Genomic DNA, 26,847 nt, shown 5'->3' with positions numbered 1-26,847 from the left:
GAACTTGCAAGGTCTGAACAGCAACTTAACATGCTTCACTTACAATGTGACATTATCTTCTGGAGGCAGACAGCTGTTATAAAAGGTAAGGATTTTAAGTTAAGATTGAACTGTGTGCTCCTTTGCACAGTCTAAGCTTTCTATCAGTGAAGGGATTCAGAGACTATAAATTCCAGCATTTCACTGAGATGTACCAGAACTGGTCAGCTGCACCAGTCTAGAACTCATCATGGGCCACCAGGTTTTAATATGTACAAAGCATTCCTAATGTGAGCAGATATGCCACACATTATCAGCACTATACTTAGGAAGCCCAACACTGTCAGGATTGTAACTCCCTTCAGCTTGAGGTGGATTTTGCTAATGCCTCATGAAGCAATGGGTCACGGCCCTCTCCATGTTTCCTATTTTAGATCACTAAAACAGAAGACATTACCCACCTCAGGCACATGGGGTCAAATGACTGTTTTGAGGGGAACAATACCATGGATCCATGAGGTTATTCAACTGCAATAAGTGTTTCTATATTTAATGAGTGGTGAAGCACTGGAATGGGTTGTCCAGGGAGGTGGTTGAGGCACCATCCCTGAAGGTGTTTAAGCCCAGGCTGGATGAGGCTCTGGCCAGCCTGATCTAGTGTGGGGTGCCCCTGCCCATGGCAGGGGGGTTGGAACTAGATGATCCTTGTGGTCCCTTCCAACCCTGATTGATACTATGAAGCTTGAACATTACACTAGCCATGCAAGGCTGCCACATCCCCCTCATGTCTAATGCAGCACAAGGGGAATTTTATCCAGTATGCTAAGGTGATAATCAAAGCCAACCTGAAAGCACCAGGGAAAAACCAAATTGCCTTTAAACTTCATAGAAAAGTGATTTGTTCTTAAAAGAATTAAATTAAACAAGTTTTGGTAAACAACCAAGTATGGTAATTCATAAAGGAAAGAGTTGTACAACCAATAGGGTCAAGAGGAAAGCAACAATGCCTTTTTAAAAAGATTTAACTGCTCATACCATCAGCAAGAAAAAGCCATCAAAATTCAACTGCTCTTTCAGATGCATTCCACTTCCTTTCATCCTGAGTGAGCTCTCCTCAGGCTCCCATGGAAAAGCAGGTTTTTATTGGACAGGAATAAAAACAAATAAACTGTGAAGCTAATATAAAATTCAGTTGCTTTTAAAATCTCAAAATAAGATTTATTCCCTTCCTCCACTCACTGAACCTTGCCAGATAAGAGCTAAGTAACATTGGTAATACCGAGTCAGGAGAATGAGGTTTTCAAGGCAGAGCACTTTTGCTCTTACTTTCTAGAACCAGGACTTCATAATCCTTTATGCTTCATAGCCCAGCATGGAAATTATCTGCAGTGTACATGTTTGTGTGTTATTTACAAAGCACAATTGTATACTTTCTCATTACTGTACTCTCTCTGTGAACAAAGGCAAGTACTCAGTACCACTTGCTAGCTTTCACTACTCTCTGCAGAGACTTCTCTGTTCATTCAGGCATCCACTTCCACAAGAGGATGAAGGGTTATTTGCCTTTAGTTTCTCCAGAATAACAGCAAAAATATTACCCACAGCACCAGAGATGTGATAGTGCAGCTCTGAGGAAAAACACATGTTGACAAACAAGGATTAGACATACTTTACTTCGGGGCAAGAAAAACAGTGCCAAAGCTCCCTTGACAACAAAGAACGTGAGCCACATTTTCAGATGTTTCCATCTGACTGTGGAACTTAGAGGAAGGTGCTCCATCATCACTGATATTTATTTCCAATTGTGGGAGTGAAATTATAACTGACACATGGTGGGAAATGAAGCACAAAGTGTGTCGTTGCCCACCTGTGCTCATACCTACATCATGCTAAAAATGCTGAAGGACATGACAGCCTTCTCTACCTTCCTGTTATAATCCACCAAACCCTGCAGTCAGCAAGGACAAGCTTGCTGGGAAATGAATTTAGCCAAGTCAAATGTCTCTCCAAGCATGGACATGGCCATATGGCTTTCCATGTGATACATCTATAGCTTAAATTTTCATCTCCTGTACTTTAAAACACAAAGGAGTGAATACATGCATTTTCTCAATGATGTGCCTGATGGATTCCATCATTATTGGCAATTCACATCCCCATCAAGTAACTGCTACCTCCCTACACACACCTTTGTAAATTAATTGCTAAGCTAACAAAAGGAAAATCTGATTCAGAGCTCAGGCTCCCCACAAAGCATTTCCTGTACAGGAAACTCACAGAAGCATCACTTAGTCCTACTGGTCTGTGCATGGCACAGCAAGATTCTGGACTTGATCACTTACTGCTGAGGATCTTTTCCGGCACCTTAGCGCTCTGCAGTCTGTGCAAAGCATTGACAAATCACAAAGCTCTTTGTTTAAACCAAATTAGCATTTTCAACCTGATTTACCCTTGCTTTACATGTGTAAGTAACAGTAAGGTGTACATCATGTGAAAATCAGATCCTAGACTGAATTGGTAAGTAAGCAGAGGTAGGAAGGAAGAAATGCTGAGAAACATTTGGAAACAATGATGACACTAAGGGTCTTCTTGGCATTCAAGAAGCAAGAAGGACATTGGGAAGGGGAAAAAAGAAAACTAGACTCAGGTACAAGAATAATGCTGATAGCATGCAACACTGAAGAGCAGGTATTGGATGTGCAATGTATTTGATATCACAACAGTATTTAGAGTTGTATTTGCTCTGTAAAGAACATGAAAAACACAAGAGATGTGTAACTCCATATAGATCCACGTATGTGAATCTATGTGGATTTATACATATCATTAAGACAGATGCTGGAGTATGCAAAACATGCTCAGTCCATACTAATATAGAACATACACATTCAATTAATCTCACCTAATTAGTAAGAATAGCAGGTGATCTTCTAAAGGTTGAAGGAAGAGTACTTCACATTGTCTAATCTCAGCTGCAGCCCTCAAACATTGTTCTTCTACAGTCTTGGTTTGCTGTGGGAGGATGTGGGGGCTGTAATTGTCCCACTGAGGGCTTTTGATGGATGATTGTATTTCAGATATCTGGGCCTGTAATTCTGTGAAGTTTACTCTGACTTATCATTACATTAAAAATAAAACAAAGCACTCAGAACACTGCCAAAAACAATGTGAAAGTGTCTGGTCCTAAAATCACGTGCTGCCAAAAGGAAAGGATCATTTCTACTTTCCTCATGTAATGTTAAACTGGAGGTACATACAGGGAATTTTACAGAAGTCTTGGATGCAGAGAGTACCTGCTATGAAAATTAAGCTGGAAAAGTCAGTAGATTCTCTTTGATATGATAAGTCCAGAAATTTCTTTCCTGCATCACCTTTCTTTGGCAGACTTTGCTGAAGAGATTGAAAAAAGAACTGTCTCAAGATACTCACACTAGCCCTTTTGCCAGACCTAACAGAAGAGGAAACCCAGACATATGCCTAGACAAAACCTAGCACCCAAACAGAAATGGGTTTGTTTTCACTCAAAGCTTTGAATGAGTTCGCCAAGATAAGATGAGGAATAGAACTTTTATAGAAGTCCTTTTAAACAAGTACCTCTGGTAGACTCTTGGTCTCACCTGAGCACTTTAAGTAATGAGCAGTAGGTCCACAACAACCTGATTTTGCTCTTACTGTCATAAAGTTATGTATTCTGTCTTAAATTGCATTTAACTACCCCAAGGGAAAAGAAAATAGATTTGAAAAATAATGATAAATCACAGCATCAGAAACTATTGTGTTTACACTGCTAACTCCATATAAATCAATATACTTACTCCTTATTTTCAAGCAAAATCATTCCCAAGCTATTTAAAGTTCACATGACAGGCATAATTGAGCACTTCATTTTGGGAGATAAACAGATCAATAGATGACCTGAAAATCTTATTCAGAAACAGAAATCTTACTTGTAGAGCTATCCTATTGTCTCTTCCTTCACTAGCACAGTCTCAAGCTGCACCAGGGGAGGTTTAGGCTGGAGGCTAGGAAGAAATTCTACACAGAGAGAGTGATTGCCCATTGGAATGTGCTGCCCGGGAAGGTGGTGGAGTCACCATCATTGGAGGTGTTTAGGAGGAGACTTGATAGGGTGCTTGGTGCCATGGTTTAGTTGATTAGGTGGTGTTGGATAATAGGTTGGACATGATGATCTTGAAGGTCTCTTCCAACCTGGTTTATTCTATTCTATTTTAACATTATGGAGCACTCTGACTACTTGTTTACATATAACTTTCTACACTAAAAGCTGAACTCACAAATCCACCTACTTACCATATGTAATTTGTAGCACACAAATGCCAAGCTACTTCAGGTGCCATTGTTTTTTGCAGTAAGTGACATTTTTATGGCATCCCTACAATAGCACAAAGATCACCAGAACTCAGTGGTTATCATTTGCCAAAAGAGAAAACAGCAATGGTTGGCAATCAGAGAAATGCACTGTGCTCCTTGGAAATCCATTGTATGACATTGTGATGCCTACTCAAGTGGCACAGAAAACATGCTAGTTCATAACAGTATTTAAAATACACATAAGTGACTGTATTTTAAGGTTTCAGATGCTTACATTATATACTACACAAGTGCAATATGAATATTCATAAAATGCAGGCCTGCATTTTAAGGCCACTACTCTGGCTACTTCTCTTAACAGAGGACACTGTTACAAAATCAAAACCAAGCAGCTCTGGACATCAGTTCATACCAGTCTGTACAGCTACCACTATGTACCTTGAAGTTATTGTTTGGTTTTATTTTGTTCCCACTGTTTTGATGAACATAAGGTACCTATTTGATGATGTTACATATGTCATACATATGTGCTCCAAATGAAATCTGTACTAAAAGGCAAATAAAATTTTTAGATTAAACTTTGGAAGAGGAAATGAAGTTGCATTCTTGACCTTCTTCAATGCAAGATCTGTCCTTTCTGGAAACGTTCATGGAGTCAGTTAGCTCAAGATGATGCCATATGTTTAAAGTGAAAAAACACATCTTCCCTAAGGAGGCATGTCAGGACTACTGCTGCTGGAGAAGGAAAAAATGTTTGATTCACTGCCAGTGTCTGAATGCTCAGAATGCTGCTGATCACAGCTCTGAGAACTGAGTTCACCACTGGAGCAGCCATTTATTTTGATTAACTTGTTTGGAGATTCCCAACTTTTCAATTCACCTTGCCATTATGAAATCTTAGCTTTCACATCTTTCACAGTCTGGCCACACATCTTCCCCCAACAGAAATTGTATGTGAGTGATATTTGTAGTTTTACCACACATTTGTAACATTCATTAGCCTGAGTGTCGGTGGCCATGGGAAAGCATGTCCTTTATATTTAATGAATAAGCTTCTTATTTACAAATAATTAACTCTTTAAAACATTTCAGTTTGTGCTTTTACCATAGTATCATTCAGGGTTGGAAGGGACCACAAGGATCATTTAGTTCCAACCCCCCTGCCATGGACAGGGACACCCCACGCTAGATCAGGCTGGCCAGAGCCTCGTCCAGCCTGGGCTTAAACACCTCCAGGGACAGGGCCTTGACCACCTCCCTGGACAACCCATTCCAGGGTTTCACCACTCTCATGGTGAAGAACCTCCTCCTCACATGCAGCCTGAATCTCCCCACCTCCAGCTTCATTCCATTCTCCCTAGTCCTAACACTACCTGATATCCTGAAAAGTCCTTCCCTGGCCTTCCTGTAGGCCCCCTTCAGAAAAGCCTTTAAACATATATGACCTCCCAACCCAGTATTGTGATCCCTAAAGCTCCTGTTTTCATTCAAACTTCTATCATCATCATTTGACATCCTGACATGCTAGTTCCAGCCATTTCAAATACTTGAGGGGCATGGAATTGACTGCTGTGGCTGGTTAAGGTGGGAAGAGTTTAGATCACAGCAGTTCAGGAGAATGAGTGGCTCTCTAGTAAATAATTAAATAATCACATAGTGGCCAACGATGAACTCCCCCCCATTCCCACCCCACCCATTTTTGCTTCCAGCTGGTAAAAGGCTGCACAATGCTTTTCAAAATTTTCACCTGTTCTTTGTGGTATCCTAAAGCTCTGAGAACTTACCTACTTTTAAAGACTGCATAGTAGTTCTCAATCAGTTAAGAGCCTGACTAATTTTATCCTCGTAAAAAGTACTTCACACTAGTAGCTTACTTGCCTTGCCAACAGGGACTATGGCTATGGTGTAAGGGCTTAGTTTGTGATAAAGAACAGAATGCAGTAACTCTGGACATATAGCAGACTATGTCAGTCTCAGACTGAAATTGCTCTCCTCACAGAGCATACAGCTGAAATCAATGGGCAACAGCCTCACTTGGGCTACAGCATGCTTTCATAAGCAAACTAACACACTTAGTCATAAGGGCACCAGTAACACAACCATTTGTGAAGTGATCTCTGTTCTAAGTATTTTCCTAGTATCATACACAGATCCATTGAGTCTGGGAGCTTATCATTAATCCTGCGTAAGAACAAACACATCATGTATTTCCAGTCTAGATTGGCAGGCTGAACTAAAAGGCATAAAACTGCATCTGATCCACATGGAGAAACTCTAAATGCTCAGCACAACCGATTATATTACACTCTTCTGGAGTTACTCATCCTACCCCATCAGCTTCTGCTTCCAGCTGAAAACACATTTGTTATCAATTCTTCCAAGACAACTCCTGGGAAAAAACTTATTTTTGCTTTCTAATTCACAGCAGGACAGAAAATCTCTCAAGTTCTGTGAAACAGCTTGCCTGAGCATTATGCATTTTTAAAGGTCTTTTTGACATTTCTTATTTGATGGTATACCAATAGTGCATTAAATTAGCATATCAGAAATCAAAAGATGGTAAGAACTGTGGATTAGACTCAGTAAGATTATTAGGGTTTACATATTCTTGGCAGTGTCACTAAGATTAAAACCCCTTTTTTATCTGCATAAACCATCATGACTTTTGAAGATAAGGGAATGGTACACAGCACTACATCTCTGCTTGCCTGACCCCAAGAATGCCGCTGACATCAGGGTGAGACCTGAGGTTCCCTTTAGAATCTCATGTTGTCTGTTCTTCAGCTCCTTTTGGAGTTGTTCTGGTGCCCACAAAAATCCATTAAAAGCTCACATTTACAGTTTAAGCATGTTCATGAAGACTGAAAACAACCTTCCCTTCTTCTCCCTCTTTAGTGTCTGATAATCTGTACAGCTAGAGATACGCTGTAGATCCTAAAAAATATCCCAAACAAAAAAGCAAAAAACCAGCAACCACGGAGTCTTTACAGCCCCCTCACCTGCAGCACTGCTTTAAGATGCTGCATAGAGTTGTGCCTCAGCAAATACTCTTCCCCCCACCTCCCTTGTGTTATGGGAAGGAAGGCAAAAGCTTTTGTGATAAACAAGTGTGGGAAGGAGCCTGGGGCTCTCCTCTCCCAAGAAACAGTTCAAATCTGTAGCCACCTCCTATGCAAAATTAAAAACATATTATTGGAATATTTTTGCAGGCTGCATCTGTTTCCAACACCCACAACCTTGCTCCTTCCTTGATACTACTGCCTACCAATGTATTTCAGCTTTAGATAGAAACCATTTCAGTGTGGAGAGCCAGTAAGGTTAATAAGAGCTAGCTTTTATTATTCAGGATGAGTCCGACCAAAGTTAAGGACCTCTCTTTGCATAGTGACAAAATACCTTTGCATGTACACTCATGCTTTACTAACACGGACAGCCTGTGGCAGTAGACAAGTTCATTACTGCAAAAGAGAACTGGCACGTGAGCTTTAGTGACTCTTTCAAGACCTTGGAGCACCTTCAGTAAAAATTAATGGCTTTGCTGTTTCTTACTGATGCTGTTTGATGTCTTTGAGAGGCTTGAACCATTTATGTGCTAGCATAACTCTGACATTAAACAGGTCTGAACTTTTAAATCTGTCCAGGCTCCAACTAAAACTCTGAAATGACAAATTTCTGTGTCTCCAGCTCTGCTTCTTAGACATATTCCACTGCTAGTCTAAACACACCGGTCACATTTTCCATCTGCCCAGGGTGTTGTACAATTATTAGAAAGTTAATTCCAGAATCACTGTAGTGAAATTGTTTTTAAGAGCTATTAACCTATGTAAATGTATGCTGCCAGCTTGGATCCCTTATGGCTGTTGAATATGCAGTATGTGTTTTCTAAGCCACGTTGAGTAACTTTTATAGTTGGCTGTGAACTGGAAAAATTCCAAGGGGTGTTATTGTTAAAGTATACAGAACAAAGTGTCATTTAAAAAGTTTTCTAGAACTTCTGTATACAGAATTAAATTTGAGCCTACTTTGATTCTTGCATTTTTATTATCTACATAATAATTGTAACTGAAGCTTTCTGAAGTCCACCAGTTTGACAACACAGGAAATAAAACAAACACGCAATAGAAGTCTTCAGTCCAATAGTCCCTCTCACTAACAGCTCCTGTTACTGCTGAAAAAGTTAAAGCAGTCTGGGGAGTTGTACTTAGAACATTGAAGATTATGTTTTTGTCAGGAAAAGTAACAGCCCAAGCGAGATAAAACACAGCAGGGGGAGAACAAGGTAAAACAAAATATCCAAATGTATGTCTGATTCTCCCCTCTCAATTCAGGAATAGTAAAAGCAATGGCTTTTCCCCCACATCCTAGATACTTCAGGTTGACCCTGCTTCAAGTGGGAGGTTAGACTTGATCTCTCTACCAACCCAATCCTGATTCTAAACCCATTAGCAACGCACCTCAAAGCAGCTAGAAATTGCAGGATAAGAAAGAATTCATATGAGTAAAGTACCTTTCCTACAGTAAGAAGTTTATTTGCTTTGTGACTACAATTCATTCATTCACACCCAGATTCTACCATAGAGATGAGGTGACAGCAGAAGCCATACTTATGTACAGATTGTGGCACAGAAAATACAGCAGACAGTCAACTGGGACCCTGCTTTATGGGGTCATTACAAAACAGGGAACATGAGCCTGCAAACCAGTCACAAGCTGGAAGTACTTGCAACCATGAGACAAAACACTGCTTAAAATGCCAAAGTGCCAGAATAAAGCTATGCTTGTTGAGAAAGGGCCTCCTCTCTTCAGGATCACACTGTCGAAGAAAATGGATGTAAACAGACACTAAGCAAGTGATCATCCAGGATTATGTGATGGAGTTATCCATTTTGTTCATTAAGGATATTTTCCCACAATGTAGAAGAGCCTTAGCCATGCCAACACCCTTTTCTAGAGTGTTTCCTTAAACTCTGAGATCTTGGTATTCACAAGGAAAACCAACACAAATTCAGAGGACAACTGCAGTTAAAGGTAGTGCGAAACCAGCATGTCAGAGCAGCTTCACTGTTGCCCACCTTGAAAGTCAAGTCACCTAAGAGAACTCTTATTTCCCCGTCCTCCTTACAGCAAGATACTTCCATTACTCTGGATGTTCACAAGGGTAACTCCAGTAACATCAGCTGAGTTATTTTGGCATGAATCCTGTGTAAGCAAAAGCAAAATTTAGTCTCTTGTTTGTTCTTTATAAGGCTCCTGACCCTTAAAGCATCAGGCTGTTTGGAAATAATCCCATAGCCTTCAAGTTAGGAAGGCAAGAAGTTTGACTTACATAAAACAAAAAAACTGCAAGTATGCCAACTAAATTTGGTATTGCTTTAGATTTTACTGGCTTCAAAAGCTGCAGAAGCATTTGCTTTAAGACAGTTTATATGGCCTAGAAAGAAAGAGCTCTTGGTGGGTATATTTTACCACTGAATATTCTGCTTCTCCATTACTTTTGGGCAAACTGCCTTTTGGTTTGTTTCTTACACAGAAACCACAGTTCTTGCCTAACTGCTTCACAGAAGGATTAAGAGTTTTGATAGCTATTATAAAGAATTGAATTTTATGACAGATAAGAAAACGTTTCTTTCTGAGGTTTCTTAAAGCACTGCTGTTACAAGAACAATAAAAACTCACCCTCTGTGTCACAGTAAGCTCAGCACAGGATACATTACATATTTTGCAGCCTGAAAGCAGCACAAAGCTTGTTGGTTTTGAAGGAAAGACTCAGAAAGAAGGACAAGTGGACCTTCTTTTATAACAGGTTCCCCCCATGCTGCAAATCTTTGCCTTAAATTCCCTTTCCAGCTTTATCTCTTGAGCAGATATCTTTATAAAACAAATAGTGACAGAAAGAGCAGAGTGATGGGTGCAGGATAAACAATCCACGATGCCTTTCTGCTTCTCCCTGGGGATTGTGCTGACTGACAAAGTTCAAATTCACATTTATAGTCGTATCCCATTTATGTGGCTTGAGAACATTAGTCATGAAACACAATACACTTGATTGTTTAGATTCCTTACCCTCCCCCCCGCCCCTTCTCCCCCTCCCACCCCCCCAAAAAGTTAATTTGGAACTCTTGTTTCTGACTGCACTCATTCACCTAACTGCTTATTTGTGCCTATTCAGTCATTGATACCCAAACTTTCCCAGTCTGACAGTATACAGAAACAGTCTGTGGAATGTAGACATCTTCACAGATCTGGATCCCCTGCCTTGCTACCTGCTAGGACTGAAAGTGCAGAGATCAATGACCTCCACTAAAAGAACACAACCAGTTCCCACATCTTCTCAGCTGTTTTGTGCACTTCTTTGTGGAGATACATCTTACAGATATTTCCTATAGAAAAAGCAGCAGTCCCCTACTAGCAGAATCCAGTCATTACAAAAGAAATGAAAACCTGATCTTTCAAAGAAGTACCAGTAGTATTTAGATAAACAGCACACCTGAACATCCCAGAGACAGAGACAACAGAATGTTCTAATTTCATTTAGCTCACCACTGTAAAATTCTCATTTTCAAAGAGACAGCAGCAAAGCTTGCTGGCTCTCTGCTGCTCCAACTTTCAGAGGTATGCAGAAGAGTCCTGGTAGGGTAGATGAGAGTTGCCACTTGCTTGAAACGTGTCTATGTACCTACTTCAGTAATTAAGCAACATCAGGAAGGCATTTCCCTGTACTGTGAGAGGGATAATATCTCTATTTGTAAACATATGGGTAAGAAGTCCTAACAGAACATTACTTGTAAACATCAATGCTACAAGTAAACCAAGTTCTTGTTTTACAAAAGGGTTCTGAGCTACCAATCAAAACAAATGCCAAGCAAATGGCTTTAAGAGTGACCCATTTATCCTACTAAATTTCACTATCTAAAAGTCTCCAGCACTGCATGGCACAGGATTGCTCTGCTTTACACATGGCAGCTACATCAGTTACCTGAACAAGGCTGGGGGAGGCACTGAATTCGCCATTGTGTACTGATGTTCTGTGAATGTACCAGAACCTTCACCAACAGAACCACAAAGGGCTGTGCTTACAGAGCTAGTCACAAACTTGAACTGTTGAAAGAAGCAGAGCAGCTGTTTAACATTTCTCTGCAATTCCCAGTTGCTTTAGTGGTAATGATGTTTGTTACCCACTATAATTTAATCAGAAAATGCAAAAGAAGAAAGTGGTCCAAGATAATCACTAGTCAGTCTTGATATAAACACTTGTTATCTTTTGAGAAGTTCCACAGCACTGCTAATAACTGCATTAGGACCTTCTTAGTTTTTCCGTTGGAATGAAGTGTTTTCTGTCCTACAGTCACTCACAAAAAGCTCAAAGGCTCACTAAGAACTGCAGGACTCTTCTTCTATTGCATATCATCAATACTATTCAAGCATCTGAATTTGCTATATATTAGTGACTTAAACATCCCAGCTATCATGAAAGCCTCTTTCATGTAGGCAAAATTTGAAGCAAACAAGTGAAACAAGTGATGTAAGATCATAACTGTGTCAGAAGGGGACCAGAGACTTCATAAGATCAACTGTTTCACCCAGATTATTACCTCTGCATGATGCAGTTAAGGTCAGAGTGGACCACTGACAGTCCTGGAAAGTCCTGTGTGGATGTGTGTTATCATGAAGGCACAGAGAGTCAACAAATTCAGCTAGGCATTAAAATCCTGCAATAGCTGTAAGCATCCAAAGAACTTGAATAGAAGCGATCAAACACAGGACATGTGCAGAGGCCACACCTCACCCAAATCAGCTTGGGCCAGCTCAACTCTGACACAGCAGCCAAATGTCTGATTTAAGGAAAGATGCACATTTGCTCCTAAAAAAGCTAGTCTTGCCACAAATCTTTAGTTCTGAATAAAGAGACGTTACTTAGAGTCTGAACTAGCATTTGTATAGCCCCACAAAGATTTCTACAAAAGCCAGTGTCTGGGAATAGGAACAAGACTTAAAATCTGTGTTTTAAAGGAAGATTGCACTCAGAAATAACTCAGCTAAGAGCTAAAATAGGCCATTTCCCATGGCTGAGATTGGTGAAATCTCACTAAAGTGTTCCAGTGTAACCAGAATGGACTAAGAACTGCTGACAATGCACTCACCTATTTTACAGAGAAATTAGGGACTGAGAGATCTAAACCATAATGCCGTCACAGTCAAGGCAACACATCTGATATTATTTGAAGGCCGTGTGGCTTTGTTGCAGGGTACAAATCACTGCATTTCTCAACCTTCTCTCTGCTTAGATATATTTCTGATGGGAATTTTTGTTTCTTATCCTCCTAACCAAAGAAATTAAACTTTACTGTTGAAGTCATCAGAATTATGGATTAATATCTTTCAGTTACTTCATGAAACTGGAACACTTCCGAAGTACCACATTAGAGAACTGCCACAGAATTAGGTGCAACTGAGTTAGAAGCTCAAAGCAGAACATTGATCCATTCAAGTTTGGAGAAATTGATCATGGCACCTTACAAACAGCACAAATAAAATGAAGCTTTTGAAGAAGTTGATACCTAAGTAGAAAAGAACTGCTAAGGGCACATCAAAATTAAGCATTATTCTAAGCAATGCAAACAACTTCCTCCAAAAACACACGCACCCTGCACACTTGCCTGTAGGAAGCTTCTATGTGGACAAAATATACTATAAGCTTCAGGTAAGCTTATGATCCAGATGGTTACTGTAGGCATAGCTTTAAAAGTTAATAGATCTGGTTTTATACTTCTGAGGTACAGAAGAGGAAAGACAGGTGGAAGACATTTTTGCAGAATGCTTGCAGTAAATGGCTTTATTTTTCTTATGTTTCAATTATCTACCATTTTCTCTCTCCCTCTTCAGTTCTTACAGATTTTAAACATAGGGTCAAGTTAGTAGCTTCCAACTGCAGCTTCCAGTTAATGCCAATCCCTTTATAAATGGGTTTAGATAACATTTAATGCACTGATATTTTACAGGATGAGAGCTGTGCTTTCAAACTTCCAAGGCTTCAATTTACAAATAAATAGGCAAAATTCCATTCTTCTGTGTGCTCAAGTCCATTACACTACAGGAAGACTCAAATATGCAACTGAAAAGATAATGTGTATTTCCAAGATACAGCCAAATGAAACCAGCCATAATCCCACACTGAGTGCCCACTCCTCAAATACAGCTATTTGCCTGACTGGTCTTGAAATCAAAGTTTTGTTTACAAAACAGAGCTATTTATTTTTTTCTCCACAGAACTTAAACCCACAGATGAAAGTTTTAGTGAGACATTAATTGTAAAAAGAAATAGCACATATTGTAACAGCTTGCAGTCTTACAACAGGAGATGGAACTCACCAGGAGATTCAAAGCAGCACCATTTGAAATACTTGTTCCAAATCATCGCTGTCTTCTCTAGTGGCTGGGTTGTGGTGCTTCAGATTTCAGTATGAGTGTCACAGCATACTATCTTTGAATTAGAATCTTTCACCATTCACAGGGGGATCAGACTGGTGCTAGTTAATGCTGCCTGAACTTCATGCACAGGCTTTTGATTTTCCCAGGGGCTTGAAGAGAAATAGGCCTCCTGTTTTTACGTTGGTGAAAGAAAAGAGCACGTTCTCATTTCAACTAACCTTAGGGCAAGGGAGGGAAATTTGACCTTCCTACACAATGTACACCGTTAATGATTATGTAGGGATGTAGCATCACTACTATACCAAATGTCAGAAGACCATGACTACTAATACCACCTGAGAAAACAATTTTAAGATGGGTACTGTATCTACTGTTTTGACAGTCAGACCTTTCTTTTAACCTCTTGCTCTTACCAAGCAGACCTCAACACATACATGAACTTTTCACCCATGGATCTGTGATCCTCTCCTTACCACCTCTGTAATAATTACTTAAGGACCCTAATATAAGAAATGCTTTTACATCAGCACTGCATCAGAAAGCAGAGGCAGAACTTTGCTGGCATTTTATGGAAACAGGTAGGGATTCTCACTAAATTTCACTTCTTTCATGAATTACTGTCTGCTTTCCCATGTACGCCTACAATTCAAACTGCTGCACACGAATGCAATACCAATGGTTTATTCTTGGGTAGCTTATTTCACTAGTAACTCCAACGATACATACTAAATGCACCTTACACCTACACAAGGCCTCTGTGACCCTTCAACATTCCCTATACATCCATATGCCTTTTGTGAGATAACTAGTAGAGTGAAGCTGACATAAACAAGCGCTTGCAGCGAGACACCAGCAGACTGGGGTTAGCCTGTAATTTGTATTCTTGCACTCTTACTCCAGGATGATTGCATAGCTATTTGCAATGCCATAAAAAGGTACAAGAGACCAAGCCCTGCCCTTCTTGGTCAGTCATGACCCTGTAATTTGTGGTAGAAACAATCCTAGTATAGTAGGAGGGGTGTGATGGCAGTATGCTTAGGTGTTTCATGCATGCCAATAAAATGGAGAGAACGAAAATGTTAACCTAGAGCAAGATTGAGAAGAAGACAGAGAGCAGCTCTGGCTGCGCTTCCAGCTCATTAATCATCTGCTCTCAACTCTGCAATAAAGAAGTTTTCTCCACAATTATTCTGCATTTAAATAAGGCCTTGTCCATGTCCTGCTATGGAACATGGCACCTGGGACTGTTCAATAGGACAGAGCCTTTGCTACTTTAAAGTAACTGTAGTTCTAGGACATTTAAGACATGTCACTCAGCAAAAGCATTAGCACAATTGATAGAAATACTTACAGAGAGATGAAAGCTAAATACAAAAGACTTTTCTTAAGAACAGGCTTCATAAGTAATTCAACATGCTTTTTAAAGTAATAGGGGAAAAAAAAGTAATGAGGTAAATAAAACAAGTAATGAAGCAATAACTAATGAAGAGCTATTTAAAGGTACCTAGGGACAATTCCTGTTTCAAGTCATACATCCTTTTATTCATCCATGATTATAACTTTTTATTTTATTCTTTGCTATTATATTTGTTCAAACTTTGGAAAATCAGTTGAAGGTGTTGGCAGCTGGTAGCAAGTGCAGACTGCATAAAACATCCACACAAAGCCATAGAATATATGGGACAAATAAATGTGAGTTAGTTAAAGCAAAGCTAGAATTTGACCAGAATTTTTTCATTGTTCATCTTCCCCTATCTGAAGGGGGCCTACAGGAAGGCTGGGGAAGGACTTCTCAGGATATCAGGTAGTGATAGGACTAGGGGGAACGGAATGAAGCTGGAGGTGGGGAGATTCAGGCTAGATGTGGGGAGATTCAGGCTAGATGTGAGGAGGAGGTCCTTCACCATGGTAGTGGTGAAACCCTGGAATGGGTTGTCCAGGGAGGTGGTCGAGGCCCTGTCCTTGGAGGTGTTTAAGACCAGGCTGGATGAGGCTCTGGCCAGCCTGATCTAGTGTGGGGTGTCCCTGCCCATGGCAGGGGGGTTGGAACTAAATGATCCTTGTGGTCCCTTCCAACCCTGAATGATACTATGATTGCCATAATCAAACAGAAATAGCATATTTAGGGGTATAACCTACAAGGAAAATACAGTAACGCTCACAAAATACATGGCTATCTTAACTGAGGAAATAAATCAGAAAGGCTATTAGTGAAGGAAGTTAAAAGGTACAGGAAAAAAAAAGTCTGCTGGAACAAGTAGCTTATGAAAAGGTAAAACCAGGCTTCATAAATTTCATTCTGTGTACAGAGATCATTAAAACAGACTTTAGTCAGGAAATTAAGTTAGTAGTTTAGTCTCAGCTATCACTCGTATTAAAATCACCTATACCGTGACCAGAAGCATCCAAAGCTGATGGTAGTTGAAGCATTTCTTTCTAACAAATTCAGTGCCTCAGATGTGCTTCCTATCAAGACTACTGAACTGCAAGAAAGTCTTACATTTAAAGCATCTAAAACTTTTACATATCTTAAAGGTTTAGCAGTTACCTGTTTTCTTCTCCAAGCATTAAATCAAACCATTGCAAAAAGTGCTCCTTGCATACTGCCAAGAATCTTTTGTGCCAGTTACCACTACCTTTTAAAACAAACTTCTTTTTTTTTTTAAAGAAAAGATGAAGTATGAATAGTAGAATTGTCAGCAGGCTCCAGAAAACAGAACGTTCCATTTTCCTAAACTTCAGGGTAAAAAGCCAAGCATTGTTATAGTTAATTCTTATTACCACAATGAAGTATATAAAGCCTGTTAAAGAAAAAAAACTAAAACCAACAACAAATTTTACTGTGGAAGGAAGAGCATCAGTACCACAAACTCCATTGGAGCAATTTCATCAGGACAGGGAAGGGAAGAAGAGAGAAAAAGAGAAAAGCAGATATACCACAAAACAAAGGGAGGGTAATTCTGGCCAATCTAGCAGGGAAGAGTGATCCTTTAAAAGGTTAGACTAGAGTTTGTAAAATACCAACACAATTTTCATATGCTTATGGCCTAAATTAGATGCTAAACACTACTAAATTATAGGGGACCTAAGACAGTAGTCCAGCAGTGGCTGATAACATTCCAAATTCCAACATTCTCAGCACTGGTTAGGCCACACCTTGAGTCCTGTGTCTAGTCCTGGGCCCCTCAGTTTAGGAAAGATGTTGAGATGCTGGAAGGTGTCCAGAGAAGGGCAACAAAGCTGGGGAGGGGTTTGGAGCACAACCCCTATGAGGAGAGGCTGAGGGAACTGGGGTTGCTTAGTCTGGAGAAGAGGAGGCTCAGGGGAGATCTTATTGCTGTCTACAACTACCTGAAAGGAGGTTGTAGCCAGGTGGGGGTTGGTCTCTTCTCCCAGAAAACCAGCACCAGAACAAGAGGACACAGTCTCAAGCTGCACCAGGGGAGGTTTAGCCTGGATGTTAGGAAGAAGTTCTTCACAGAAACAGTGATTGCCCATTGGAATGTGCTGCCCAGGGAGGTGGTGGAATCACCATCACTGGAGGTGTTTAGGAAGAGACTGGATGGGGTGCTTGGTGCCATGGTTTAGTTGATTAGATACTTTTGGATGATAGGTTGGACATCATGATCTCAAAGGTCTTTTCCAACCTGTTTAATTCTATGCTGTTCTATTCAAATGCTTGATAACAGTTCTGCTACGCAATGTACTTGAAGTTTGAATATACCACTTACAGCACTCTCTCTTTGCTCCCTAACCAACTCGCTTTCTCCAGGCAGTTGATCTGTCAAGCTTTGTAGTCCTTAATTGCATTTTAGACACTCTATGATGCACTGTGCGGTGAAACAGAATACACATGGTGAAATGTTCTCACTATATATAAAAAAATGCCATGCTAGTATAAGCCACTGATTAATACCTCTGCAAACTGCAAGAACCTATTCTCTAATGGCAGGAGAAAAGATAGGAAGAGAAGAGCTACATGATTGTACAACAGGGAACAAGCAGAAACCATTAAGCCTCTTCAAAGTGCTCCTGAAAACTCACTCAAAAAAAAAAAAAAATTAAAATAAAAGAGAGAGGTGTCATGTCTCTTGGATATTCTGAGAATGAAAAGGTATTTGCTCATTCACCTCTTTGTATTCTACCTCTCTATTTTCTACTCAAGGAAGACTGCCTACACAAATGCTGAGGTAACAACAGTGGGATCATAGTAGAGATCATTCAGGCTCCACAGGAAACCAAAATGTAATATTAAGCAGAAACAGTAGCTCAACTTCTGCTCTCATATGTCTGGCTCATCTATGCAGCACTAATGGCTTTGGCTTACACTCCTAATTCTTACCTTTGGAAGAGGAAAATGATCCACAGTTTCAAATTAGAACCTCTCCTGCTCCTATGTTCATGTTTTAAGGATTCACACTATTGGGCCAGCAGGGGTAGAATAGCCAAGAAGCACAGTGGATAGAAAATACCTGTGTATGAAAAACACCATGGTGAAATAAGGGGTAGCATACAAAAATCAAGTTAATCTTAAATCCCCAAGCAACTTCCTTTCCTCCTGAAGGATTTTAGAAAGATCTGTCTATAAATGAGGAGTTAAACTTGTCAGCATTTCCAAAGCAGCCTCCTAAAGGGTGCTTCAGAATAAGGGTTAATCTGGCCTCTGTCAACTGGCCCTCAATCTCATAATAAAACACCCTGCTATCCACAACAGGAAATGTCCCTCCCTGATAATATAATACAGCTACAAGAAATGGAATGGTATTCTCTATAAACACTTGAGCTCTTCCAAAAATTCACTGTGACTTAATTCCCTTAAATAGTTATCCAACATTACAAAAAAAACCCAAACCAAAACAAACAAAAAACCCACAAAAAACCCCAAACCACATCCCCCCCCAAAAAAAACCCAAACCAAACCACCACCAACCCAAAACAGAGCAGCACAACCAAAGACTCAAAGATTGCAGCACACCTCCTACACCAATCACTCTTTTTAGCTAATACATTGCCTCCACTTAACTGGAAAACATTTCATATATCTGAATGTTTCTGTAATGTCAGATTCCCAACAATTGGTATTACTTTCCAATTTCTACCTTATGCTAGAAGGAAAACTTGTCACACCTTAGATATTTTAATCTGTACTATTCTGACTGACACAGTATCTCTTCAAACAGTAGAGCTCATAACTCTGATTTCTAAATACAGAAAGAACTCTTCCAGTCCAGTCTAGTAGGAGGCTGTGGTGGACACAATTACCATGACTTCCAGACATTTTCCAACATCTCTGGAGATAGTTTTCCAGTGAGTGAACAAAAGACACAGTGAGAATCTTGTGTGATAAACAGTAACTTAAACAATACTTCAGTATAGGCCACACAATTTCATGGCACATTAGCAGCAAAGTCAGTTTGCTCAGCTGGAGCTGGGTCATCTGTTGTGCCCATATCATGGCAATGGACAGAACTTGTCACTTATCCCAGAATAACTATTCACAGAGCTGTGCTGCAAAGGGAATCAGGGAAAGGATCCCAGTTTAAAAAAAAATACGTTAAAAATCAACCAAACAATCAGTTAGAAAATCCTCCAAGAAGGAAAACCAACACACACCCCCGACACACACACATCCTTTACACATATTTTTTGTGGGGGTTTCAAAAGTCTACTGTAGAGCAACACTACATAAAGAATCCCTACAACACACACAGTTACTGAACTGAAGTGAGAAGAAGAAAACTAAATCTTATGGCAGATCTCCCAGCCAAGGCAGTAGGTTATAAAGTAACAACTGTACCCATCTTAGCAAAAACTGGTATTATTAGATCAAAGGTATAAACTAGCTAATGTTATAGCCCTAAGTGATAGGCATTATATGTCTCACCCTACAGCTCCTCCACTGTAGCACAGAAGGGTAAGTCATTCAATTTCGCTCATACAGAGGACTGAAAAGCAATCTGGAGGTTACGAGACCCTAGGTCAGGCAAAGCAAAGCAAAGGGGAAGAGGGTGGCATTTACTGTCCATTTCCAACAAGCACTAAAAAAGTCCTTTCCAGCTGAGATCTTCTGATCCTGGCTGCACACAGTCTGCAATACTAAATGGTGGAAATCTAATTTAACAGAGCAAGCACAGCACACAAAGTACCTCATTTTGTAACAAGCCTCATGATCTCTGCTGCCAAAGTCCAGAGCTTCACCTGATCAGGAAGTTCAAAATTTGCCAGGTCTCATGGTTAGTTTTGTGAAAGACAATATTCTCAGGAGAGAATGGGATAGAAACCACCAGCTTGTTCCCACATTCTGACTAGACTTCTGAAAACGACAGGCTCCATCTTACACACTGACCAACCAGCCCCTGTGCCTTTGGTATTACGAGAAGTCACCAACACTCAATCATTTCTTAATTCGTAGCTTTAAAATTCCCCAAACTAAACAGCTCAATATTTTTGTGGTCTGAGAAGCAAAAGGCATAATGCTTCCCTTTTATTTCACTTCTACCTCTGTTACTCCAGCTAATAATGTTGTTGAATGTGGTTAGTGACACTGGAACTTTACCTCAGAAGACCGTAATTTAAAAATGCACTTATGCTTTTCATTTTCTTCCCTCTTCTAGGAATGGATTCTGTAGAGAGCAGAACTAAAAGCTGCTTTCAGTTTGTTACTCAAGTTTAGGGCCACAGTGACAAAAAGGAGAGCTTATGGCACTTCAGTAAAGCTATTAATTTCTCTGAAAGTTTGGGGTTGGTCCTATCCTCCCCTTTAGAGTAAGGCTTATTTCTGTCCCTTCTTTACTGTACATACCACTTGTAGTACTTTATATCAAAACATGAACAGGACAAGACTGATAGCAGCTGCATGATCATAAAACATATCTCTACACAGTGATGAGGGCACCATGAATCTTCAAGATAATAACACAGAAATAACACTTCTTGGATTCCTGAAATACAGGCCTTCAGCAGAGATGACAGGACAAGTCTGTCTTTCACATATTAAGAAAATTAAGAGTTTCAAATCTTTTGTTTCAGCTACTGCAGAACACAAGAAAAGGTGGGAGCAAAAGAGGAATTTTCCCACCCAGACCTAAGCTGTCAGAATGGAAATGAAGAGGAGAAATCAAAGGCAAAAAAAAAAGATTCTGTGATAACCTCATCTGACTCACAAGCCCTAACAAACTGCCTTCAGAAGTACTGCTGGGCAGGGTAAAGGTTCCCTTGTCTTTCTCTTTTCCATTTACACATCCCAAGATTTACTGTGAAAGGAAACACCGATATTTTCCTCCAAATCTTTAGGGAGAAACAGCTTCATGTTTCTGCAGCTGCACTTGCCAGAACACTGTTCCCACCAGTCCCTTGGCTCTTTCCTCAAATGTCCCATAGTTTAGATTCCTCTAAGGATAACTGTCAAGTCCTCATATTAGTCCCCAGAATACAGAGACATTACCCCTGCCTTAAAAGACTTCAAAACAGTTTTCCCATCTTACAGTTGGTATAGTTCCTGCTATGCAATACTGCTAAAAGAACTCAACACAGCATTGTGACCAAGTCAAAAAACATGAACTTTTTTCTTCTTCTGTCAGGCTCCAGAAGCAGTCTATGATGTACAGAGACTGTTCAGAGCTGCATGTACACATGCCTTGAATTTCAAAGTTGCTCACATGGATCTATGTCGGGGGCTTTTCTAAGTTCCTTCACAAAGCTGAAAGAATCAGAACAAAGCTTAACACCTACAAAAGAGAACATTTTCCTTTATGCTCCTAAGCACCATTAAGCATGTTTATCCTGTCAGGGCTCACAGAACATCCTTGCAGTACTCACCCTGTAAGAAGATTGTAGCTCATTAAAGACAGCAATAAGACAGAACAGCCCTGTAAGCCAGTTACCTCACTGTGCCTTTTGCTTGAGACTGACTGCAGAATTAGTCAATCTAATAAAAGGTTAAGAATATGAATAGAGGTGGGATAAATTTATGGGGGAGGGGGGGTTGGGTAGGAGTATTACAAGACAACAATAAGTGACATGTCTACTTGATTATTTTTTCTCCTGGTAGCTACTCAAAATGCAGAAAATAATAGAAGTATCATGAAATATCTTGTGGTAGTGTGCAAGTTTAATCCTCCCACCACATAAACCACAGCTAACTCAGTCAGAGAAGCGAATGATAAAGCTGTATTTTACAAGCAGAACGAAATGCAATGAATATATACAAAATATACAGTACTTACAGTATATACAAAAATAGACAGGAAAGAACTCAACATAGAAACTCCCTCCGGAGGAGAATTCCAAACACACACACACCCTGGTTCCCCAAACCCCCTTTTCCCCCTTCCTCCCCTTTTCAGAGTGAAACAGCCCTAACACATAGGGAATGCTGCCCTGCATATTAAGTTAACTAGGTTTCCTCTGATCTATAATTCTCCTTTAACACTTTGCATCTGTAGGGACCCTCCAGTATCTAAAAAGGGTTTGTCCACTGTACTGACCTGCATTCTACAAATTGTCAAAAGTACTCAGTATTTGCAGCAGTTAAGACCAAACACAATAGAGAGTGCAAAGAAGAGCAATGTTCTTCATTACAGGTCTGTTGTGTTGGAAATCAAAATAACTTGGAATCGTCCTGCCTCCAGACTGTGCCGAAGCTGGTTTGAAACTCTCACTGGCTAACATTTGTCTTAGACGTGAACATGTAAAATTCCAAGTTGCCTTGGTTGCCTCTGCAGCACATGTGACATGTTGGCACCCTCAGGACAGGTATCAGGTAGGCACACTGCTCGTGCTGCCAGAGAACTTCTCTCACCGAGATCACTTCACAGGTACCACAACCGAAATAGCACAGGCTGTATTTATAGCCCCACAAAAGGTTTAGTCACTGTGTGACTATGGACACACCCCTCCTCCAAGAGCTAAAAATACAAGACTGTTAAGGACTCCTGAACCAGATTTGGTGAGTGATGTAGTACATCTAACCGTCAGCAGGGACGTTTTATTCGATCAGGGTTTCCCTGCAGTTATTGACACAGTGATATCTGAGTCCTCCTTAACTACATGCCTGGAGCATAGCTAATAATTACATGGTTAATCTGTATAACCCTTGACTCCAAACAACTCATCAACTCTTGTTGAGAGAGCAGATGATAAAACTGCTCTCTTAGCCCCTCCCCAACACTCAGCAAGGCACACAAAAGAAATTCTTAGAAGGCAGTTAAGGACATCTGAGCCCTTTGTATCACTTAATTCTAAGTGTTTATATATTCATCCAGCCAGAACGGTGGAAAATGCCTTTGCTTTCTTCAAAAAGAAAGTGAAAATTGACTCTCACTTCAAATAAATGGCAGCATCTTACACACCAGGTGACATGTTCCAAAATTAAGCTTGAATGGCAACAAATCCCCAATTTTACATGGAGTCATTTACCAAGTCAGGTTTCAACAGAATCAAAGGGCTAAAAGTAACAAAATTGAATTGCCACAACCCGAAAAGGCCGCCTCGTGCAACCTCTCAACTCCTCTTTTGAATCTTTTTCCTAAAACCTATGTGGAACTTCTCAACTTGCTAACATCACTGACTACATTAATCTGGGCTTTCCACTGTTCTTTGCAAGGATACACCAAGATAAGATCTCAAATCAGTCACAGCTGGTGCATTTGCAAATGAACAGCCAAAACAACGTATGAAGCAAGCAGTTCCATTTAACGCCTGCATAATATCTATTTCCTTCTTTGTTAGCAGAAAACACAGAGCTCAGCTTTCCTAAAAAAATATGCACCATGTCTAGAACTCCGGGTGGGATTGAATGTTTCACTGCTCAGCTGCAATTAACAGTGATTTCAACTGCCTCAGATCATCTTGAGAATACGTGGTCTGCATCCTGTTGCGACTGTGTCTCCTCCTGTTTATGTGCCAATGGAGAGAGCATGTTTGAGCGCAGCATGGGGAGAAGCAAGAAAGAAAAACCCCAAGCAGACAGACTCATCACTTATTTTCTTGGAATAGTCACATCTTTCTTTTGCTTGTCATGCTCTAGGAAAAAAAAACAACCAAAAAGGCAAGTAGAACTGAAGACAGAAGCTTGTAACTTGCCACAGTAGTGTTAGCAAAAAGTTACTTATTTCTAAGCAGCTCTATTTACCGAACCACTTTTTCCACACAGTGGTGCCATAAGAGAGTCTTAAACCAGATAGTGGAATGAAAAAGTAGATAACTTAACCAAAAATTGTCCCAAAGCATCTCAATTATTTACCCACACACTACTTTCTAAGTAGCTTTACAGAACCCTCCAAGATAAAGACATCTGTGTTTAAGTTCTGCTGTACAGGAAGAAAGCAGGATAGACTGACAGCACACCAGAGAAGTACATCGTCAGCATCTTAAATAAATTTTCTGACAAGTCACCTGAAATTGAAACAGAATAAGAATATAAATGGGCAGAACCTCCTTCATTCTGGGGATTAGTTCTGATTTTGTTCCTTAATGGCCAAACTACTTCACTCTCTTAAATGGCATTTTTACTGCTGGCAGACGAATGTGGCCTTGGTTATACGGAAGGCTTCAGAACCCACCTTCAGACATTTATTTCCATAAACTATCTCACTAGAAGGGGGTTGCACTGAACTTGCAGCTGTGCACAAAGGTGTAGGCAATGAAGATGTAATTTTTAATCCATTTCTAACATACACACACCTACATGCATTTTCTAAAAAGTGATTCTTCAGTTTTTTAACCAAATGTCTTCTGGGCCTTAACGTTGGTCTCCATGCATTGGAATTAGAGACTCTGTCTGGTTAAAACAACAGAAAATAAGAACTTCTATTCAGCAAAGAACTCTCTCAAAGGTTTGCTGCACATTGGTCCCCTCAGAATAGTGTCAAAAGGGCAAAGACTTAAAGAATCTTTTCCCACAAGGTGTGTCCCTTCCCGGGCTGTCATCCTACAGACCCATGGGACTGACCACAGAAGAGAATAGCTTAAGGGACAAAGGTGACAGCTGTACAAACACATTTTCAATGCCAGGTTTATCCAAGACAGTGTAATCCTTGGTTTTAAACCTTCTGAAGCCATCATATATAAAGTCTCCCCCTGATTCCAAAAGAAATTGAAGGCAGAGGGCTCCAATATCTGACTTCACAGAAAAGCCAAACATCTTGCAAAATGAAGTAGTCAGATTTTGCCTGTGGCAAATTTTCCAGAACCTCTTGACACTGCTTAGAAGGCTGGTTTTGTTTTGTGTGTTTCTACCTCTTGGCTCTTGCTTGAAAATACTTGGGCAGATCTCAGTTTTAGCATTCAAATTACAAAGTATCCATGGTGTGTTTGACACAGCTCCAGGACTGCAATGTCACGCAGGCTTCCCTGTACTGCATAAGGGCACTGGCACCAGCATCTGCCAGGACACAGCTGGCATCAGCTCTCCAACAGCGAAAAGCGGAAAGATGTAACCCAGAGGGGTGAGCCCTTGTCTCTGTTTGGTGTGCATGGGAAAACACACTAATTCATTAAATAAATTAAAACAGAAGGAATTAATTTAGTGCAGAAACAGGGACTCCCTTTGGTGCCTGGTAGTAATAAAGAAATAGCTGATGAGTTAGAATTAAGTAAAGCCAACAAATGCCCTGTCTTACGTGGGTACTTACTCACCAGTGATGTGTGCTAACATTTGGCCTACATCAAGATTAATTTGGAAACCAATTGCTTAACAAGGTCAGCAAGTAACAGAAGGGATTTTTCAGCCATCTGAACACAAACCATCCTAGTCCTTTATTTCTCTCACCTTAAAGACCTTCAGGTTGCCTGTCAACTAGACTACAGGAATCATCAGAATTGGAGCAATTGGAGGTCCAGGACAAGTCACAAGTATTTACAAACCGAGGCTGATGCAAATGACAAGAACACACAGCACAAGGCTTTTGACTCTACAGATGTACTCTAGGTTTTTCCTGGCAGTGTTTTAAGCAGTGCAAGTCATTTCATATAAGATTAAAAATAAAATAAAATAAAAATTTTTAAAATGTCAAGTGTATCTGAACAGAAACACAAGGCAAACAGCAGAGCTGGTCAGCAATTCATCAATCCCTGAGTAAGGCCTCTCATGATGTGGGGAAGACTTCTGCTTAATAACATCGCTGGTGCTACTTTGCTGGCCACTAGTGAGTATCACTGAGGTACATCCTGATGTGTCATAATGGCTTGAATTGTCCAGCAGCAGTCTCAGATTAACACACATTTTAATGCAAGGTGGAAGGGAAGCATGGGCCAGAAGGAGCAGTCTTACAGAAACCTAAGGAGTTTTTATCACAGAACCCCTGGAGCTCTGGCAGCTTTTGCCACATCCAAGGGCCATGTCCTCAATCTTCATGGCCAGGCCTGTATGTGCAGTGGCCACTACTGCCCAGACAGTCTGAGCATTAGCTTCCACATTTTATTCCTTATTTAGATGAGGTCTCTGAACATTCCTCATTTATGTATGAGCTCTAATCAATCTAGAGAGACTGTTTCTCAGGTGAGAAGAAGCTTTAAGACTTGCAAGCCTTAACAGTTAGCAAATTCTGGATTTCTCAGCTGAAGGTACAAACAAAAAGTATCCATTTACCTGATACTAACAGGTATTTTCCTGTAATTGTCCTATTGCTTGCACTGTGCCTGAGTCACAGTAGGGAATCCCTTACCAGAAGAATCATTTTATCAGTAGGAGTATCCACATGAAACCAGGAACACTAAAAAAAAAAACCCAGGACTTACACCTGAGTCAGCATCACCAGCCAAACTGAATCACTGTCAGACAAACAAGGAAGCTGGGAAATTCTGTATGACAGGTATTTTGTCCAGAAAGTTCCTCTTTCACATAACTGGAAATAATTTCAATCCATTTTTTGTTGCAGAAAACTGATTAAAGGTACACTGATGGAAACCTAAATGTTCTTCCAAATTAGTAGTAAACAACAATGTGCTCTGGATCCAGTCTCTTTTTCTGCTGACATACATAGTGTCAGAAAGACTTTCACAATTGCTTGTTTTTCACATAAAGAGTATTACTGGCTTGTTCAGATTAAAGCACTCAAGTTCTGGCAAAGTAAAATAACCTCTCTTTCCTTATGAAGAAGAGATTTA

General features: G+C 40.2%; 1 long non-coding RNA gene across 4 annotated transcripts in view; it reads right to left on the bottom strand.

The window, feature by feature from the left end:
- Positions 1–26,847, bottom strand: part of LOC137450886 (uncharacterized) — a 67,756-nt gene that overhangs the window by 18,783 nt on the left and 22,126 nt on the right. For all 4 annotated transcript variants that reach the window (XR_010989676.1, XR_010989674.1, XR_010989673.1 and 1 more), the window contains one exon: positions 18,083–18,212. This is a non-coding gene — a long non-coding RNA (uncharacterized lncRNA). The remainder of the gene's footprint in view (positions 1–18,082; positions 18,213–26,847) is intronic.

The sequence above is a fragment of the Melanerpes formicivorus genome, unplaced genomic scaffold (assembly GCF_026170545.1).
Source record: "Melanerpes formicivorus ecotype bairdi unplaced genomic scaffold, bMelFor1.0.p_v2 SCAF_38, whole genome shotgun sequence".
Classification (NCBI taxonomy): domain Eukaryota; kingdom Metazoa; phylum Chordata; class Aves; order Piciformes; family Picidae; genus Melanerpes; species Melanerpes formicivorus.
This window is presented reverse-complemented; position numbering and strand designations above follow the sequence as displayed.